The sequence below is a fragment of the Petaurus breviceps genome, unplaced genomic scaffold (assembly GCF_028583685.1).
Source record: "Petaurus breviceps papuanus isolate PSGF00001 unplaced genomic scaffold, PetGlider_PUasm1.0 38, whole genome shotgun sequence".
NCBI lineage: Eukaryota > Metazoa > Chordata > Mammalia > Diprotodontia > Petauridae > Petaurus > Petaurus breviceps.
In genome coordinates, this window is record NW_027186304.1 from 35,108,217 (window position 1) to 35,129,230 (window position 21,014).

General features: G+C 41.1%; 1 protein-coding gene and 1 pseudogene across 1 annotated transcript in view; one reads left to right on the plus strand and one right to left on the minus strand.

The window, feature by feature from the left end:
* The window catches only part of LOC138170434 (small ribosomal subunit protein uS13-like), a 203,665-nt pseudogene that overhangs the window by 123,832 nt on the left and 58,819 nt on the right, over positions 1–21,014 (minus strand).
* The window catches only part of GREB1L (GREB1 like retinoic acid receptor coactivator), a 344,278-nt gene continuing 324,754 nt past the window's right edge, over positions 1,491–21,014 (plus strand). Inside the window, exon 1 of the mRNA XM_069099751.1 lies at positions 1,491–1,660. The gene's annotated coding sequence lies outside the window, so the exon portion shown is untranslated. The remainder of the gene's footprint in view (positions 1,661–21,014) is intronic.

Consider the following 21,014-nt stretch of genomic DNA (forward strand, 5'->3'; position numbering starts at 1 on the left):
GGTGGGGGGACGGAGAGAAACAGAGACCCAAGTCCAAAAAAAAAAAAAGACAGAGCTAGAGATATAAAGTTAGATCCATCAGAAGGAGACAGGCAGAGACAGAGTGAGGAAAAGAGGGAGAGAAGAGGCATGGAAAAAGAAAAAGCAGTGGGGAGAGAAGAGAAAGCAGTGCGACCAATGCATTCCTTCTTTAAAAAAAGAAAACTAAACCAGAATTTAGTGTCGGAATCGTCTAAGTCACGCCCGTTTTTGCATTATAATTAACAGCGAATGGGGCTGTGAAAGTTGACCGAAATCCTGAGAGGGCACCAGGCGCCAGCATTGCCGCGGTTTCTTTGACCTGAACGTGGTGCCAGAGGGCACCGAATTGTACTTATTACCCCAAGGGCACTAAAAATAGAACAACTTTCCTAGCCTCAGACTCCTCCACCACCCTGCCCCGCTGAGGGCTCCCGGAGTCGGGCCATTCATTTCCTAGAAGGCACACACAGCTGGAGGATGGGGATTCCAGAAACGTCTGCGGATTTCTCTGCACAACCGCAATCATTAAGGAAAGGACCCCAGTTAAGGGTGTCGGTGTTTCACCACCCCGCCCCCAAATCCAATTGAACGCGAAGTTTGTCTAGGCACGGAATCTCCCGAAAACTTTCCTCTGGGCAGCTCCAGTCTCCCTGCCCCCGCTGGACATGGCTGCTTTGCGGGCGGAGCTGTGCCTTTACTCTTTGCAGGGCGCAAGGGAAGCCTTGGCGAAAAGGCAGTGGCTGTGACCAGGGGAGGCAGAGCGCCAAGGCCAGCAGGACCCGCTGGCCAGAGGGTGGGCGTGCTAATAGGGGGAGGAACTGGGAGCAAGGCGCAGCCCCGGGCGGGGTGTCTGAGCTCTAGCTCTCCTGTCCGTGTGTGACTTTTTTTTTTTTTGGTCCCCTTTTTTTCCATCGACCCGCGCTCCCCCAAAGGTCGGCCACCCTTGGCCTCCCCGTGGCCCAGGCCGAGTTCATGCTCAGCCCGCTCTAGCCCCGCTCCGCAGTGGACGAAATCGCTGTATGTGGCGGGAGTTGATGTGTGTTAGGGAGCCGAGTAGGAGCGGCTATTTCTGTTCTACACAGCACGAGGTGCTCCTCCGGTGGCTGGGGAGCTGGGTGTGCGTGTGCCCTCCTGAGGCCTTATTCTTGCCGGGGAAAATTAAATTTATTTGGAGGTGCAAGCAGAATAGGGTACTCCACTCCTCCGGGGTAGGGGTGGGGGTGGGGGAGGAGCACTCCTGGACTTTTATGGGGGGGGGATGGGAGCCACCACGTCTTCAAGCGGGCAGAGTGGGGCTGCCTAGGCCACCCACGGGGTAGCTGGGGCCATAACGCACTAGGGAGCCAAAGTAGCGTGAGTGGGGGCAGGCTGGGGTCCCAGGTCTGTCAAAGCGGGAGGGGCGGCACCTGCAGAATCCGCCCCCATGCTGCCTCGGCAGCCGCCTCGCTCCGCCCCAGGGGGACAGAGTGTGGGAGCCAGTCGTCCAGAGAGGAGCTAGCCGCGGGCGGCGCTAGCACAGGAGAAAAAAAGTGGAGCGGAGGGAGGCAGCTGGAGCTAGAGGACGAGGACTGGGGGTGGGGTGGGGTGGGGAAAAGGGCCAGTCCCTTGTCCTCTGCGCCTCGCCAGCCTGCCGGGCAAGGTAAGAGGGCACCAGGCTCCGAGACGGAGCGCGGGGGGAGGCGGATTGTGGGGAAGAGGACAAGGGCAGAAGAGGGAGGAGCAGGGTGAGCCCAGGACCTTCCTGATCCGAGCCAGCCCATCAGAGTAGCTAGCTGTGGCCACTCCTGGTGTCCTAGGCTCCAGTTCTTGCGGGTCTCTTTCGGTCGTACAAAGGTAGCAAATGCGTGCGTGTGTGCGTGCGTGCAAGCCTCTGACTCCCTATCTTCCCGGACTTCCTAAACCCAGTTCCCCTCTCCCACTCTTCCTCCCCCGGGAAGGTGCACCCCCCCCCCCCCCCCCCCCCCCCCCCCCCCCCGCCCGCCCCCCCCCCCCCCCCCCCGTGAATGCACTCCCCTTGTGCAAAAACTTCTCCACAAGGGCAGCGTCCCCAGAGGCCAGGGCCTGTCAGCTGGGGTCCGTGGAACGCGCCCTGGCATCCTGGGACCGGGCTGCCTTTGTGAGCTTGGCGCTGGACCCCGGGGCCAGCGGGAGCTCAAGGCGGACACCGCCCACCCCCATCGCGTGCCTGGCTTTGCCCCCTCCCGGCGCTGAGCTGGGCGGGAGGAAGGTCGCGGGGAGCTGACCCGAAAGGACTGCAGAGGAAATGTAGGGGTGGCTGGGCCCCGCCTGAGACTTGTCCTTCGGACCTCTGGAGCTGCGGCGTGGGGAGGGAGAGAAAGCGGACTGACCCTGGGGGTTCTGGACGCAGCTTGGAGGTCAAATCACAGGTGGGGCAAAGAGGGCACCCTGCTCCAGATGCCGGTAGAACGGCGAGGAGGAGGAGGAGCTGCAGACCGGGTGAGACATTCTGTTGGAGTTGAGGCTGGGAGAGTAGGGGTCAGGTTTGGAGTGAGTCCATGCATAACCTGCCATTTGGTTTTTTTTTTTCCTCCACTCCACATTAAATGTCTTTGAGTTGACCAAAAACATGTATGCACTCTGTCCCCACCAGAGTTTCCATTTTGCGTGTGAGAGGTTGTAGACCACTTGCTGTATGAATGAGACACAAAGGGGCCGTGTTGACAGCTGGCCGTGACACAGATTTTGAGAAGTGACACTAGCTGGAACCGACCTAAGAGGGGGATAATGGACTGGTCGGGTTTACATGGGGGGGCGGGGGGGCCGCAGGAGCAGTTGTAGGAATGAATCCAAGCCTCGCACCTTGTCTTTTAAGCTCCGTTAAAAAAAAAAAATAGGCATTTTCTTCCGGTGCCTGAGGTTTTGCAGCTGAACCGAATCCAACGATGTGCCCAAAGGCGACCGGCTCCTGAGCAGTTGCCTCCATCCCAGGCCATGGATTCTTGGGAAACCACTTGATTATATCAATTTCTTTTACTTAATTCCTGCTTTCGATTTTATGGGGTTCAGGGTTTACCCCCCCCCCCCCCCCCCCAGAGGCTCAGAGGTAAACTAGGGAAGATAAACTCCTGCTGTTTTTCTAAGTGGGAAGAGAAGCAAATGCCTACCTTTTAACTTTTTTACATGAAGAACAGTTTGGCCTCAAAATCTTTTAGGTTCCATCGGTCTTTGTATGCTGTTGTATGATAGACCTTGGCCTTCTACTCTGATTTTTCTTGTCATTGATTCCTCTAGGGATTTGTTTTTTCATTGCATGCATTTTGGAATTTAGAAATTCAGTTTTGGACTTAAAGCATTCAGCATCGGTTAAATGCTACTCAAGTTTTCCCATTGGAAAAATGCACACATGCATATACAATCACAGATTTAGAGTTGAGGTGAAGAAAATCAAGCAGCATATCCAAGATGACACAGTCAAGTAATACGTGTGAACTTACTGGGTTTTGAACGTAGGTCCTCTGACTTCAAAGCGAGGGCCCTTCTCCACTGTACCATGGTACCACCCACAGAACCACGTGGGGGAGGGGGTTGTTTCTCACTATTGTATGAGATATGAAAATGAGGAGGGAGACTGTTACAACTCATAGATATCAATTCTAAATTGTAATATGACCTTATGTAAGTGTTGAAAATTGTCATTTACAATGAATGAAAGAAAGAATGAATGAATGAAAAAAGTATTTATTAAGCACTTAGTATGTTCCAGACACAGAGCCAAGCCCTGGTGGTAAAAATACAAAAGCTAGGAAGTCCCTGCCTTAAAAGAGTTTACATTCTAACAGACTGAGACAACATATGTAGTCAAGTAGTGGCCAGGGGGAATTTTGGTCAGGAGAGTCATAGGGAAGTTGAATGGGTTACTACTGTACCCAGAGAAAGAGATGGAAAGGTACAAAATGTTTCCACACTGAATATTAGTAGAACAATTTTTCAGAAGAAAGGCAGAAATGAAATTAACTTTTCCTCATTCTTCCACATTGTTTTTCCTTTTTAGAAATTAGTATTTAACCTAGAATCAAATCTAAGTGCTCAGCTCAGCATCGTCTGTATCTTATGAATATTTATTATTTGCCTATTATGTGGGCTTCATAGTGGCTTAAATAGATGCCTTAATTAAGGATATTGGTTAATTGTGCACTTTAGAAAGAAAAAAATGTGAAGGATTTATTTCAGTTTCCTTTTTTGGAGGGGGCATATGAAGTCTCATGAAGTAGAGAAATAACTAATTTATATCAACTGGCAGAATGCACATCATAAGACATTGGAAAAGAAATATGTTGAACACTGTTAGCAGTATAAATGTTTAAAATATGGTTCTGAAAATAAGAAGACATAACTTCGGAGATTTAGTGTATTCAGCAGACTGGGAGTTAGGAGAACTGGGTTCTAGATTGGTTTTTGCTACCTACTACCTGGTCTCATGATCATGAGTAAGGATCCTTCTGGGCTCTAATTTTTTCATCTTTAAATTGAGGGTGAGGAGTAGACAGTCTTCAAGGTCTATTTCAACTCTATCATGATTCTGTGACTCAGATAGTTTTAGAAGAATGCCAAGAGTGAAAGTAGACCACCAGTCAAATGTGTATATATGTTTTGGACAAAGAGGTAGCAAAAATATTTACAGAATCGTGAAATTCAGTATTCCAAGGGATTCTAGATTTATCTACCATGCCCTTCTCATTTTACAGATGAAGAAACTGACATCTACAGAGGTTAAGTGACTTGTCCAAAGTTTCTTATTCACAAATATGTCTATAAAGCACTAATTACTAGGTGCTATTATTATCCACCTCATATGAATTTCTGTTGATTAGTGAAAAATTAGTAAGACATGATTACCTTTTTTTCTCCATGAATAATTTATAGATTTCATAAAATGTTTATAGTAACTATAGAAGTATCCAAGACCAGTGGAGAAATATTATCTTTAGAGTAAATCCCTGTGATTTCTGTAAAACAAGACTATCGTTTAGTCATTTTGAGTAATATTCAGACAAATCCCAGTGATAATTTCTTAATTGAGATAATAAGGGCATGAGAAAGAAGAAAAATTGATAAAAGTGTATCAGTATTATGAATGATGTTAACTATTTAGAATATATTAGAATACATCAGTAGAGGTTGTTAGAGGCATGTAGGTGAGTGCAATGGACTGACTAAACACATAAGTTGAGTGTTGGTAGCACTATTTTTCAATCTGGTATATTGGGTATTTTTTAAAATAAGTATTGAACATTTCACTGCTTAAGTGGTATAAAACTGGACTTCCCAAAGGATATGGATACAAAAGGGGGGAGCTTACCACAGTGGTGAAGGAAGAATATAATTTTCTAAAAGATCTTTTTAAATCAGTTGTTTCTTTGTGTGTGTGTGTGATAAATGTAAGCAGCCACCTTTAATTAATTTGTTTTTTAAATCTGGAAAAGTAGTACATCTTTTCTCCCCTTTCAAAAACATGTAAAAAATTGAAGGTGGAAGGTTAGGCAAAAAAAAAAAAAAGATGAGGGAAGAGAACAAGCATTTATTAAGTGCCTACTGTATAAGGCAGCTAGGTTGCTCAGTGGATAGGGCCCTGAGCCTACGGTCAGGAAGAGCTCATTCGAATTCTGCCTTAGACATTTGTTAGCTGTGTGACCCTGGACAAGTCACGTAACCTCTGTTTGCCTCAGTCCACTGGAGAAGGAAATGGCAAACCACTCTGGTTTCTTTGCCTTGAAAACTCCGTGGATAACATGGTCCATGGGATTATAAGGAGTTGGACCACAAATGTCGGGCTTTACATACTCCAACAACCACCCTAGCAGGTGGTATTACTCTCTTTTGCAGATAAGGAAGCTAAGGCAGAAGTTGAGTGACTTGTTTAGGATTATAGTAAGAATCGAAGGTTGGATTTGAATTTGCATCTTCCTGACTCTAGACCCAACACCTTATCCACTGCACCACCTAGCTGCTTCTATATTCAGGGGTTTTTTATTTTAGTGAGAGCGAAACACTATATTCATTTTCTGGTGAAGAGTTGAGGGCTAAACAATATCCATGTAAGATTAACAAATATATTAGAAATGGCCAAAAAACACCTGGTTGTATTTGGGCATGCATATTTCCTAAAACTCAGAGATTCCATGGGATCTGCAGCACCTTCCCAATCATGACGTATTCTCAGAGAATCACAGACATGGAAGGGACCTTAGACAGTCAGTACATGACTAAGTAGGAATCCCCTCTACAACGTTCTTGACATGGTGTCATCCTGCTTTTGTTTGAAGACCTGAAGTGCTGGGAAACTTACGTTCTCCCTGGGGAGTCCATTATTATTTCAGGTAGCTTGAATTGTTGGTGAGCTTTTTCATGAAATGTATCTGTTTGCAGTTTCTACCCATTGTTCCAGTTGAATCCAAAAATAATTTTAGTGCCTACCTTGCAGATTTATTGGGAAGGTGCAACGTGAACAGATATGTCTATACATGATCATTTGGCTTAGCCTTGACAGAAGTTAAGAATTCTGAAATGGAAGGAAGTAGGGAGTACATTCTAGGCATGCAAAGGTACAGAGATGGAAGGTGGCATGCTGAATTCAGGAAACAGCAGGCAAGCTAGTTTGGCTGGAATGTAGTGTGTGAAAAGGACTAATGTTCAATAAGCCTGAAGAAAGGTAGTCTGCTGCTGAATTGTGAAGAGTTTTAAATGCTAAACTGAGCAGTTGACATCTTAACTCAGAGATAATAGGGAGTCACTGAGGATTTTTGAGCAGTTGAGTGAAATAGCTAAGCTTCTGCCTTAGACAAATTATTTTGGTAGCTGTTTGGAAGGTAAATTGAAGGAGGGTTTGGGGGGCGATTGGAAGCTGAGTCCAATTGGGAAGCTGTTTCAGTAGACCAGACTGGAGGTGATGAAGATCCGAACCAGGGTAGTGATCCTGTGAAAGTTGAGAGATGGGGACAAATGGAAGAGATAGTGTGGATGCAGAACAGACAAGATTTAGCAGCTGATTAGATATTTTTATATCTAATCAGGATAAGGGAGTGAAAAGTTGAGGATGGCTCTGAGATTGTGAACTTGGTTGACTAGAAGGGTATCCTCAATAGAAACTGGGGAGTTAAAGGAGGAGTAAATCTTGGTTCGGTGGGAAGATAATGGACATCATGAATTTGAGATGCTTATGGGTCATCTAGCTGGAAATAGTAAATAGGCAGTTGTTTCCTATAGAATTAGAGCTCAGTAGAGATAGTGGGGCTGCTTATTTAGACCTGGGAGCCATCTGCACAGAAATGATCATTGAATCCATGGGAGCTGATCACTAAGAGTAAGGCTATAGCTGAGGAAAGGAGAAGGCTTAGAATAGAGCCTTGGGGTGTACCCAAAGGTAGAGGGCAGGCCATAGATGATAATCATGCATCAGAGGAGACCAAGAGGGAGGGAGGAGAACCAGCAGTCTGGGCCCAAGCAAAATAAGTCGACTCTATCTTACACAAGACAGTCATTCAGATACTTTCATGTTCTTCTATGTCTTCTTTTTGAGCTCAGAACTAATCCTTATATGGCATTTCCCTCCCAATTATTTCACCATTTGAATCATCCTTCTTTGAATGTACTCCAGCTTGTCGATGTCCTTCCTAAAATCTGGCTCCAAGAAGTGGACATAGATGTGTTCTGACTAGAGCTGAGTACAGTGGGAGTGCAACCTCCCTTGTTCTGGACACTGTTTCTTATCAAGGTGTCCCCAAATCTCATTAGTTGGTAGTGTTTTGTTTTTCGGTTGGATTTTTTGGCTTCTACTTTACCTTATTGATGCATTAAACTTTCACTTAGTCCACTCAGTCCCCTCCCCCAGTCTTTTTGCTTTTGCTTCTTTCAGACTGGGTCTCCTCCTGTCACCCAGGCTGGAAGTGCAGGGCCACTCATGTTGCCAGTCCCATTGCTTATCAGCACAAAAGATTTGCTTACTCTGTTTTTCTGCCCTGGGCCACTTGCCTTTCCTTAAGCAGTCCAGCCCGTCCCCTAACCCTCTTCCTAGGACCTTACCATATTGGTGCCAGACAGGGCAGATACTTGATCAGCATAACCCATTGCAGTTCAGAACTCCCTATTTCAAGTTATCCAGCAGCCTCAGTTCCCATAGTACCAAGGGATATGGGCATATGCCATTATGTGCCACAAACCAAGTCTTAATTCACATAAACTAATGTCTAGATACCTCTCCTCCATCCTGTACTCGGGCAGTTGACTTTTTAAAATCTCTTATTAAATTTGACCAAGCATACTAGCCTATTGAGAGTTTGGGGGATCTTATTTCTGCAATCCATTATGTTAATCCTTCCTAGCTTTGGGTTGTCTGAAAATTTGATACATATGCCTTGATAAGATGCCTAATAAACATCTGTCTCAGGTCATTGACGAAAATAGTGGATAGAACAAAATCAATCTGTCTTTTTTTTTGCTGTAGTTATTTTTAATGGTATTTTTCATCAGTCAATTTCTGTTTTGAATTGTTTGTAATATACAGAAATATCTAATGTCTTAGGCAGATTTATTTTACATCCTGCTTTTGCTGAAATTATAAGTTTTTTTTAAAAGAATTTGTTTAGTTTTAGTTTACAACGTTCTGTTCCAGAAGCTTTTGAGTTCCAAATTTTCTCCCCCTCCCCAAGACGGCATACAATCTGATATAGGCTCTACATGTATATTCACATAGAACATATTTTCTTTTTCTTTTTTGGGGGGGGGTGAGAAGGCAGGGCAAATGGGGTTAAGTGACTTGCCCAAGGTCACATGGCTAGTAAGTGTTAAGTGTCTGAGGTCAAATTTGAACTCAGGTCCTCCCAACTCCAGGGCTAGTGCTCTATTCACTTTGCCACCTAGCCACCGCACATAGAACATATTTTCACATTAGTCATGTTGCAAAGAAGAATTATAACCAATGGAATGAACCTCGAGAAAGAAGAAACAAAACAAAATTTAAAAAGAAAAAGCAACTAGTATGCTTTGATCTGCATTCAGACTCCGTAATTCTTTCTCTGGATGTGAATAGCATTTTCTGTCATGAGCCTTTTGGAGTTGTTTTAGAACTTTGCATTGCTGAGAAGAGCCAAGTCTATCAAAGGCAGTCATTGCACAGTGTGGCTGTAACTGTGTACAATGTTCTCCTCCCCTCACTCTAAGTCTTTTTCAAAGATGGATCTGGTGGTGCATGCCTGTAATCCCTGTTCCTGGGGAGGCTGAGGCAAAGGGAGTTTTGAGCTGCAGTGGGCTAGGCTAATCTGGTATTCTTGCTAAATTTGATATTAATGTGGTAAACCCTGAGGAGTGGCAGGAGTGGAAGGGGGCGCAGGGTACCAGGTTGTCCAAAGGGTGAGTAAAGAGATGCTTAGGTCAGAAATAGAGTAGGTCTGGGGTGGCTAGGTGGCATAGTGAATAGAACACTGGCCCTGGAGTCAGGAGGACATGAATTCAAATCTGGCCTTAGACACTTGACACACTTACCATGTTTCCCTGATAATAAGACCTGTCCCGAAAATAAGCCCTCCCCTTACTGTGTAAGATTCCTTTAAAATAAGCCCTCCCCCGAAAATAAGCCCTATTGAGATTGCTACTGTAGTGAAGGTGATCCCCTGCGCTACACGCTACCTTATGGTACCCTCTGTATGCACCGTCCCCCCCCGCCCCGGTGAAACACACGCCACGCTCCGAGCTGCAGCAGTGAGCGCGTCATCCTGTTCTTCCCCAGTGATTTGCTTATTGAATAAAGGTACATTTTTTTGTTCACATTTACCTGTTTATTAAAATTGCTGTCAATGTTCCTTAAAATAAGCCCTCCCCTGAAAATAAGCCCTCTGGTGTTTTTCTGTCCAAAAAAAATTATTAAGACAGTGTCTTATTATCGGGGAAACACGGTACTAGCTGTGTGACTTTGGACAAGTCACTTAACCCCAATTGCACTCCAAAAAACAAAACAAAACAAAAAGAAATAAAGTAGGTCAAAACCTCTTGTGCCCAGCTCTGTACTCTTAGCCTAGATGAGATAATGAGACCCAGTCAAGAGAAGAGGAGAAAAAAGAAATCTCTCCAAAGGTTGTTATGGATCCATTAATCACTGTTTTGACAATTCTATCGTTTAACCACATCCAAATTCACTCAACTGTACTATCATTCAGTTTATATTTTTCATGTTGTTCATAAACATGAGAAACTTTATCAAACACTTTACTAAAATCCAGGCATACTATGTCCATGACCTTTCCTGATTCACCTGTCTAGTACCCAGACCCTATTAGAAAGAGCTTGATCTGGCATAGTTCATTTTTGCTCTACCCATGCTAAATCACAGTGATCATTACAAACCATATTTTAAATCAGCAGTTAAAGGTCTGGGAACCCCCTGGTATCTCTGAGACCTTTTCCAGGAGACCTTAAGATCAAAACTATATTTATGATAATACTAAGAATTTTTAACTTCTAGTATTATCAAAATTGACAAATATAACACACATGAACAAAAGACCTTTGGGGACCAGTAATTTTTAAAAGTACAAGGGGTCCTGAAACCAAAAATAAATTACTATTTTATATAAATATGTGGTGGAATTTTTCTGGAAATTGAAGTCAGACTTACTGTCTTATAGTTTGAAGAAGAATCTACCTTTTTTTTTTTTTTGTCTTTCAAGTTCAGAACAGAACGTGTCTCTTTGCAGCCCTATGTCACTTTTCTGTAATTGCTCCAAAAGCAGCAGCAGTATTTTAGTAGTGGCTGCAAGTTGTTTTGATACAGTGAGATAGAGTTCATCTGGGGATGGTAACTTGAACTTAGTGGGGGCATCTAGGTACACCCAAAGTCTCCTCATCTTGGGTTTTATTAACCACTTAAAAACAACAACAGCCACAAAAGAAACAAAACCACTTCCCAGTGTGAAAACCCTCCTCCTTGGGAGGAGAAACAGCAGCAGAAAGATTGTACAAGTTGAATATTTCTTCGGTCTCTCTGTCATCCATCATCACCACTCCTCCCTCCCCCACTCCACACTCACTATTCCCAGTGACTGGATGGCTTTACTAGTTCAGACTCTGTAACCTTCTACCTATATCCAGTTCTGCATTTATCCTTACTCTCGACTCCTGCAGCATATTTACCATTAGCCTACTTTTATATAAATATGTGACTGCCTTTCCCGTTAGTGTTTTACAATTTCTTTTTTCCCCACTGTTTTTTTTTTTTATATATATGGAGCTTCCTACATCAGTGGTGGTTTTAAATGGTAAACACTGTTAAAAGAAGAAAAGTGCCCTGTCATTTCATATAAGCCTTACACAGCATTCTGGCTTTGGATTACTTGTTCTTTATGGACAAATACCCTGGATTTATTTTTCATTTGGACAAGAAAAAACCTGGTGTTAAGATGCAGAAGATGGGAGTTCTAGTCCAGGTTGCAACTTTTAACTCATTACATAACTTTTAGTGAGTTCTCTAGCCACTATACCTCAGTATTCTTAGCTGTCAAATGAGAATAATACCTTTTCTACCAGCTTCACAGAATTATAAGAATAGCAGAAATGAAAGGTACTACATAAATCAAAGTGGTATTTGTAATAATCACATACACTGTGCTACTGGGAGAAACCTATTTCAATTCAGATGGGTAACTCTTTTTCCTCAGTCAGGGGGGTAGTAGGGTAGCACTTGAAGTGACCAAGACTCCAGAGATCCTATCTTAATTTCTTTAGGATCTGTTCAGTTTGTAGGTCATTCATTTTTTTATAGTGCTACCTACTAGATATGTTCATTTGATGAAAATTATTGTGATGATTTTCCTGTCAATTTTTTTTTTACTCAGTTGAAGTCTCAGTGGGGAGCATTCCATGTGTCAGAACTAGACACATGACCAGATGCAGACGTTAGTCTGAGATCCCATCTGACCCAGGTTTTCCAGTCTATGAGCTTATCTTTGATGGTTTTCAGGACTTTGTGTATTAAGTGGTTAGTTGATATGTCATGGCGCAATGCCTAGGACACAGACTTTGATTCAGTCTTTAGACTATAAATTTGCAAGATATTGTTGTCAGACTCATATTTTATATCAAGGATATTGGTTGTTTTCCTAGACACCCTCCCATTTATACAGTTAGTAAGCAGTTATTAAGAAAAATGTGTCATGCACTGTGCTAAGTGCTGGGGGTGGAAAGAAGGGCAGAAAACAGTCCCTGCTCTCCAGGGGCTCTCACAGTATAATGGGGGAGACAACATGAAAACAGCAATGTATGAACAGGATAAAGTAGAGATAATTAATAGAAGGAAGGCACTAGCATTAAGGCATCTTGTAGAAGGTGGAATTTTATCGGGGACTTGAAGGAAGCCAGGGAAGCCAAGAAGCAGAGATGAGGAGGGGGAACATTCCAGACATGAGGAAAAGCCAGAGTTGGGAAACTGAGGAACAGCAAGGAGGTCAGTGTCACTGGGTCACAGACTAGTGGTTGGGAGTAAAGTGTAAGAAGACCAGGTGGAGATAGGAGGCAAGTCATATACGACTTTAAATGACAAACAGAGGATTTTATATTTGATCTTGGAGGTGATAGGGAGCGATAGAGTTTTATTGAATTGGTGTGGTGTGGGGGACATGATCAGACCCGTGCATTGAAAGATCATTGTGATTGCTGAACCGGGATGATGGACTGGAGTAGGGAGAGACTTGAGGTAATATTCATTCAACAAAGAGTTATTGAGCAGTTACCATATTCCAGATAAAGATGTATTTGTAATTACTTAGTCTTGACTCAGTATTATAGCTTGCCTTATTTTCTGTCCAGAACTGCTCTGTAAAAAGCATGTATAATAATACATTATACCATGGCCTCAAATCTTCCCTTTGTTCTCCATTGTGCTTCGGTTTTGTAAACTTGTCCCACAGTTGTTTTTGTCCATAGTGAAATACCTGTTTTCGGGAGGGAGAAGGCCCTCAGACATGCTTTAAAAGTGTGCATATGTATATTCTCACACCCCTTCTCTACCCTCACCCCCCAAGAGTACAACCAATGCTTCCAGATTACCCTCAGAATTTGCTTCAGGTATGGATGGGTTGGACTAGATGACCTCTGAGGTCCCTTCCTCAGAGGTATTTTTGGAAGCTATGATTCTATGTCAGGACATATTCCCTTTTCCCTATGGGTGGTCTGAGGGACTGAGGATGTCGCATTGAAGTAGCATCTGTGCAAAAGTTGAAGAACGTTTTTTTTCCTCCTATAAATTTCCTTACTTCTGTCTATAAACACAAACTAGTTCAGTCAATCAAAGGGAACTGCTGAAGTGCTTGCTAAAGCATATGTGTCAATCCCTCTGGCAAGCAGCACCTTCTCTCAAGGAGTTCCCATTCTACTAGGGGAGTAAACGTGAACACATAAATAGTATACATAAAAAATATATGCACAGAATAAATTCAAAATAAATACAAGATAGTTTGGGAGTGAGTGCACTGGGAATTGGAGGAATCAGGAAGGGCTTTATGTAGAAGATGTTGCTTGAACAACATAATTTTTTAAAATAAATTTTTATTGATATATTTTTGTAAACATCACTAAAAATTTTCCCCCACCCCCTCTTCCAGGGTGCCATCCTAGATAACAAATACTACTTTTAAAGAAAAAAAAATGAAAATTGACAAAACTGATTGAAAAAAAGTCTGAAAATATGTGAGTTACCATTCCTGTAGACCTCTACTTATGCAAAGGGGTGGGGTAGTCGTGTTCTCCTCATATTTCTTCTCTGAAGCCAATCTTGATTTTGGTAATTTTCAATCATTTACTATTGATTATTTTGTGGTCTTTCTGTTTATATTGTTGTAGTCATTTTGTATATTGTTTTCTTGGCACTGCTTACTTCACTCTGTATCAGTTCATGCAAATCTTTCCATGCTTCTCTTTACTAATCATATTCATCATTTTTGATATCACAATAATATTCTATATTAATGTACCACAGTTTGTTTAGCCACTAACAATGTGATGGGTTTGCCCCCCCCCATTTTCTATCACAAAAAGTGTCACTATAAATATTTTGGTGTATATGGGAACTTTCTTCTTACCAATGGACTCTTTGTTGTCCAAGTCTAGTAATGGAATTTCTTGGGTCAAAGATGTTTTAGTGGATGTTTTAGCAGCTTGATTTGTATAGTTCCAAATTGCTTTCCAAAATGGTTGTACTGATCCATAGGTCCACCAACAATGTAGAAGTGTGCCTGTCTTCCCACAAGACCTCCAACATTGACTATTTCCATCTTTTGCCATCTTTGCCATTTTATATGGTGTGAGGTGAAACATTATAGGGTTCTTTTTTATTTGCATTTCTCTTATGTTTAGTGATTTGGAGAATCCTTTCATATAGTTGTTAATAGTTTGCAGTTAATTCATTTGAGAATCAATTCTTTGTTCATATCCTTTAACCACTAATCTATTGTCATATACATTTATTTGTATTAATATACATGAATTACATATATAATGCAATTATACTAATATATTATATACGATATATAGAGATATATTATGTAATTATACTAATATATTATATATGATATATTATATAATTATACATACATGTAAATATACATACAATTATGTATGATTACATAATATATGACTATCTCTTGCATACCAGACCTTTACCAGAGAGTTTTGTTGCAAAGGATTTTTCCCATTTGACACCGAAGCTTTTCAGTATCATATAATCCAAGTTATATCTTTTGTAGTTGCCTCTATCTCTTGGTCCGTTAAGAATATATCTCCTACCCATAGTTGTGAAAGGTATAAGATCCTTTTCAATTTCTTTATGTTATAATCTTTAATATGGCCACATAGGCATTTGAAATGTAATGTAGTATAGGGTAAAAGATGCTAACCTAAGCCTAATTTCTGCCAGACTGCTTTCCAGTTTTCCCACCAGTTAGTCAGATTTTTGAATTTGATATCCATTAATGATATTCATCTGTAGTTTTCCTCCTGTACTTTATCTTTCCCAGGTTAGGGGTTAGGATTTTAGTTTTTGGAGGTATTCCTCTTTTTCCTTTTGGAATTTCGGTTTTGGTGCCCCATATCTGTGTATAGTAGGGTTTGATGATTTTTAAAAAATTGCTTTTGGATTTATTGTGATTTCATCTGGTTCGTTTGAAGGAGAGTGAGGATATAGGGATAATGCTGAAGACTGGAATTATGGTGGTGTTTTTGACAGAAATAGGAAAGTTATAAGATAAGGGTGTTTGTGAGGAAAGGTAATGAGTTCTGTTTGAGATGCCTTTAGGATATCTGATTTGAAATGCCTCAGGCAGTTACTGATGTTTGAGTGAAGCTCAGGGGAAAGACTGAAGCTGGAGATACAGATCTGTGAGTTATCTGCATAGAGCTGATGATAAAACCCATGGGAGCAAATGATATCACCAAGTGAGAGTATAGAGAGAAGGAGACCTGGTATCGAGCGTTGGGAACGTGATACCCATTATAAGCCAGCAAAAGAAACCAAAGCAATGGTCAGACAGGTGGGAAGGAGAGACTATTTTATACTGGTCATGCATGGTTCCACCTCGGCCTTAATAGACCTCCCAGAGCTCAGTGGTTCAGAGAAGTAATTCTGTTAATGAAAACATAGCCAACAACCTCCAGATCAAAATGATCCACGGGGCAGCTAGCAGCAGGCCAGGAAGGTAAAGGCAGGTAAAAGTGACCAACAAGAAAGTTAAAAGCAGTCAAAAAGGACATTCCCAGGGTAATCAAGAGTTTCTCCATGAAAATCCTAAAATTATTTTTATGTTTTTCTTGTCCAAAGGACCCCCAGCTGGGTCCCAGATTAATGCCCTTGGGGTTAACTTGAACTTCCTCAGGTGTGTTGTATTAACATCTATCACTACAATCCCAGTTGAGATTATGAAAGCACAGGGGTTAACTCAAAGTTTCACCATTTTCATCAGTGTTCTGACTGGCAACAGGTGCCATGAAGAATCTGAGAAGAGAAAATATGTCTTCATTAGTACTTCCCCGCGTCATCTCGCTGCTTCTTGTTCACTGGCAAATTGGTTTTGGTTTGTTATTCATGCACTGCTAAAATACAGATATCCTTGGAAGAAAGGTGGTCAACAGTGCTCCAAAGCAGATGTGGATCAGAAAGTAAGCTTCCAAGGTAGTGATTATTGGTACAACATATGTAAACTTTGTTATAGACATTAGTTACTATATGCAGGTGGCAGCATCAGAGTGTTTCTGAACATGCAGAATGTCTTTAGGACATCTTGTCAAGGACTTTTTATCTGCATGGTGTGAGAACTCATTCAACTGAGGCAGATTACATCCTTATTTATAACTTATAGTCTTAAGTTGTTGGATGCTGAGAACTTAAATAATTTGACCCCAATCACACTGCTAGTAAGTGCTAGAGACTAGGTATGATCCTATGTTTTTTTGACTTCAGGTCCAAGGCAATAGCCACCCTGTTACATTGCTCTGCTGGAAGGAGGTAACTTAACCAAATTGTAGTTTCTACAGTATCCTCTTATATACCCCCAAAAGGTCGTTGGGATTTTTGATTTATGCAATAGTAAGGAACTTCAATAACTCCTGAAAACTTCCCACAGAATAACACTAGTTCCCAACTTATCCAGAGAGAAATTATTAGCTACTTGATTGACAAGACTATTTTTTGTACATTTCTTTATTGAATACCTTCTCTTTAGGGTATGACTAAGCTTTAGAATCTCATCAATTTGTGATCTCCAAGAAATTAATTTTAGGATTTTATAGTTCTGTGATGATTTGATTATGGTGCTGTATGAAAAAGTATGTGGAAAAAAATGAACAGAAGTATAGCATTTATATATTCTCTTGTGGTGAGACATTATCTATGAGATAATTGCAATGGAATTTGTCTATATAATTCATAAGTGGACATTATCTTCAAGAGAGTTATCTTTAGTGGTGGCCTGCTAAAAGTCACATGCAAATTGAACATTATAAAAATGGAAATGCATCTTATATACATTTAGAGTGGTTTGTTATTTAAAGAAATCCTATAGTGAATCAATTCATAAAGTGAAAAATTATTTTTATTAGCTTTTTGGAGGAGGGAAGGCAGGGCAATTGGGGTTAAGTGACTTGCCCAAAATTACATGCCTCGTAAGTGTTAAGTGTCTGAGGCTGGATTTGAACTCAGGTCCTCCTGACTCCAGGGCTGGTGCTCTGTTCACTGAACCACCTAGCTGCCCTGAGAAATTATTTTAAAATGAGAATTAGTACTTTCAAATAGATCTTTCATATTTTTTCATAATAATAGATATCCCTAAAGTGGGAACATATCTTTACAATAGCCATGCATAGCAAGAAAGCAATGTAGATAGGAAGCCCTATTTTTTTCCCTTAACCATTTAAATAAAAACGCTATAATTTTAGTAGTATTTCAGTGATTCAGTATCTGTGGAATTGGAGGTGAACTATAAATATGAAACTTTAAACATAATTATTCTTCTCCATAAAAAGATCCTTTCTTTAGGACTTTTCTCATTGGTGTTTATGGGTCCTTTCTTTAGGACTTTTCTCATTGGTGTTTGTGGGGAAGGTTATTTCCTTACCCAGCCATTCCCTTTCCAACTTCACTGTGTCCCTTTATCCACTCACTCACTCCTTTGTTTCTTAGACCAAAATAGAGCCAGGATATAGCATTACCTGCCCTCACTGTTCTTCCCTCCCCCTCAGTTTCAAAAATTCCTAAAACCAACTTATTTATTCACTGAAAATCAGTTCATAAAAGAAACTTTATCAATCACCTGATAGAAAACAGTTTGGTTAGCAAAAGTAATCAAATTATTTCCCAGGGTTGCATCAGATATTATGTAGGATGGTGAAGTCCAGATTCATGGATCAGGTTTTTTTAAGCAATTGGGGTTAAGTAACTTGCCCAAGCTTACACAGCCAGTTATTTTGTGTGGGTGTTAAGTATCAGAGGCTGGAACCGATCCTGGGTCTCCTGACTCCAGGGCCAGTGCTCTTATGGATCAGGTTTTTAGGGGGAGAATTTACTTCACGGAATCATCTCTTAAAATTAGTTGCATTTATGTTTTATACCTTAAAAACATTTCTTTTCCTACGTTGCTTTAAATTTTTTTTTTTGGAGGGCAATTGGGGTTAAATGACTTGCCCAGTTGTGTTAAGTGTCTGAGGTCGGATTTGAACTCAGCTCCTCCTGACTCCAGGGCCAGTTCTCTAGTTACTGTACCACCTAGCTGCCCCGTTGCTTTAAATTTTTAAAAGTTTTAGAGCAAAAAAAAAGAATCTTAGAGATAATTCACTCTGATAATAGATGAAGAGGCCCAGGAACATTTAATGACTTGGACCAATGTCCAACCACCATTACTAGTCTGTGGCAGTCAAAAAATGGAATCCAGAAGATCAGAGAGGTTATGTCATTCATCCAGATCATACAGCTTGTAAGTGTCAGAGTTGGAATTTGAACCTGGAATTTTTGACTCCAAGACCAGTGTTTCTACTTTGTGCCTCTCAACTGGAATGCCTTCCTGGATTTCCACAGGCCTTCTGAATCCTATTCATCCTTCAAAAGCTTAGCTCAAGTTGCAGTTCCTTCGTTAAGGCTTCCCTGAATACTTTGGCCTTCATCAATCACCTTCTTCACAAAACTCTTAGAATACTTATGGTCTTCACATAATTCAGCACTTATTATATATATTGTCTGATGCTCTTAAGAAGGAATGGGGTGGGGGTGGCTAGGTGGTACAGTGAATACAACACTGGCTCTGGAGTCAGGAGGACCTGAGTTCAAATCTGGCCTCAGACACTTAACACAAAAACTAGCCATGTGACCTTGGGCAAGTCACTTAACCCCAATTGCCCTCCAAAAAGCAAAAAAAAAAAAAAAAAAGGAATGGGGTATAATGAATGGATTAAAAGTTTGACCTTGGACTCAGAGACTTGGGTTCAAGTCATACATTTGGCATCAGAGGAGAGGCCCTTAAATTTTGATCACTTCCACCAATTCACATTAAGCCACACCAAGTATTCCTTCACTCTGATGAAAGTGTAGGATGACCAAAAAAAATTCTCGTCTTTACTAATTATTTAATATTTATCTTTCCCAATTAGACCATATCTTGCATAGTGCTGAGCACATAATAAACACTCCATCAGTACTAGCTAATTGATTAATTAAATGCTACACATTTCACTTTTCATTCAGCAAACATTTATAGCTTGCCTAATGTGGGAAAGGCGCTGTGAGGATTGTATTATTTGAAAGTACAACAAGCGCTAGCTACAAAGTGCTGTGGGAGTCCAGAGGAAGAAAAGATTGCTTTTTACGGAAGACCTTGGAGGAACTGTGTCCTGAGGGAAGAGTAAGGAGTGGGTATATGGGGCTGGTGGCCAAGGGCATTGAGTTTAGGTGAGGAAGCAGGAAAACCTATGGCATATTTAAGGAACAGTGAGTTGCTCCAGGCTAGCAGCAGCAAAAAGTGTTCAAAAGGGAGTAGAGGGAAATTGAGCAGGGAATGTAGCTTGGGAACAAATTGTGAAGGGCTTTGAATGCCAGGTTGAGGAGAGGGAGTGAGTTTTATCTGGAAAGCAACATATTTCATATTCTCTAATAAATGGGCTGGCAGTTCTTAACTGTGGACCATTTTTAAACCATGAAATTATGATGAGATGTTTTTGACTATTTTATACCAAGGCCTTTATACTGAAAACTCATTGACTGTGGTTTGAATTCTTAGCTAATTATCCATAATTTTGTTTGCTTAAGAGATGCCTAAAAATGAAGTGTTGCCTCCAAAGTTCTTTGACCTACCAGGAATAGGCTTCTTTTGAAAGAAAGCTTTTTACCTGTATTTAATATGGATTGGACAAACTGGGATTCTGTAAGGTTATAATCCAGTGAGCTTCACAACATCAATTAGGAAAGCAGATAATCTTAGCTGGTTGGCAATCTTTCTACTTCCCAGAGCATCAAATGTATGAGTACTGCAGTTCTTGCTTGCCTCTGGATCATGCAGTATCCTGCCCTCTGAAGCCAGAGCCAAAACAGAGGTCCCCTCTGTACCTGGAGTTTCCACTTGAGTACTTCACTGTTCTTGAAATAAAAAAATTAATTAATGGCTTGCGTCTGGTGACCTTTCTGGCTAGTGGTGCTGATACTTTCCTAAGTAACTTTAAATATGATCCAAATAAGTTTTTAAAAAGTGAGGGTTAATAAACTGACCCTGTGCCACTAAGGAAAGATGGGGTAATGAAATATAACCATACCCAACCTACTTCACAGGGTGAACTTCCACTCTTGTGAACTGTACCTCTGGATAACAACACTCCACTTAAGTCCATTGGTAAGAAAATTCCTTTCCCTGTGTTCCTATTGTTGATGTAAGGTAGCCTGAGTCAGAAAGTCAAGCTCCCTGTTCTGTCTCATTTTCTTTTATAATGTCTCACTGTCTTGAACATTAATTACTGATACAATCAAATAACTTTTCTTTGCTGTGATTTACATTTAAATAAATGAATTTTTGTTTATAAAAAGGTCACAGTTTTTCATTCTTTTTCTATCTCCATGAGGATTCTTTGTGCATTCATTCCCATTCACTTTTTCTCTTGTACAGTTGTGGTTAATGGGTAGTCTGTTCTCCTGGCTTGGCTTTTTTCACTTTGTTATTCCATAAGGGTTCTTTCAGACCTTCAAATTTCTCATGCTTGTCCATTATAATTGGATCATAGGAAGGAAATAAGCATTTATTAAATGTCTAATATGTGCCAGGAACTTGTACTAAATGCTTTCACAAATACTACATCATTGGTAGTGCTCTGTAATGAGTTACCATATTTTATTTAATCATTCCCTTATTTTTGGACATTTAATTTTCTTGAAGTTACACATAATGGAGTAGAGATAAGGGATTTCATTGATAGAAAGAGCTGTCAGCTCAGCAAACTTCTATCAGTGCCTTCTCGGCAATTTG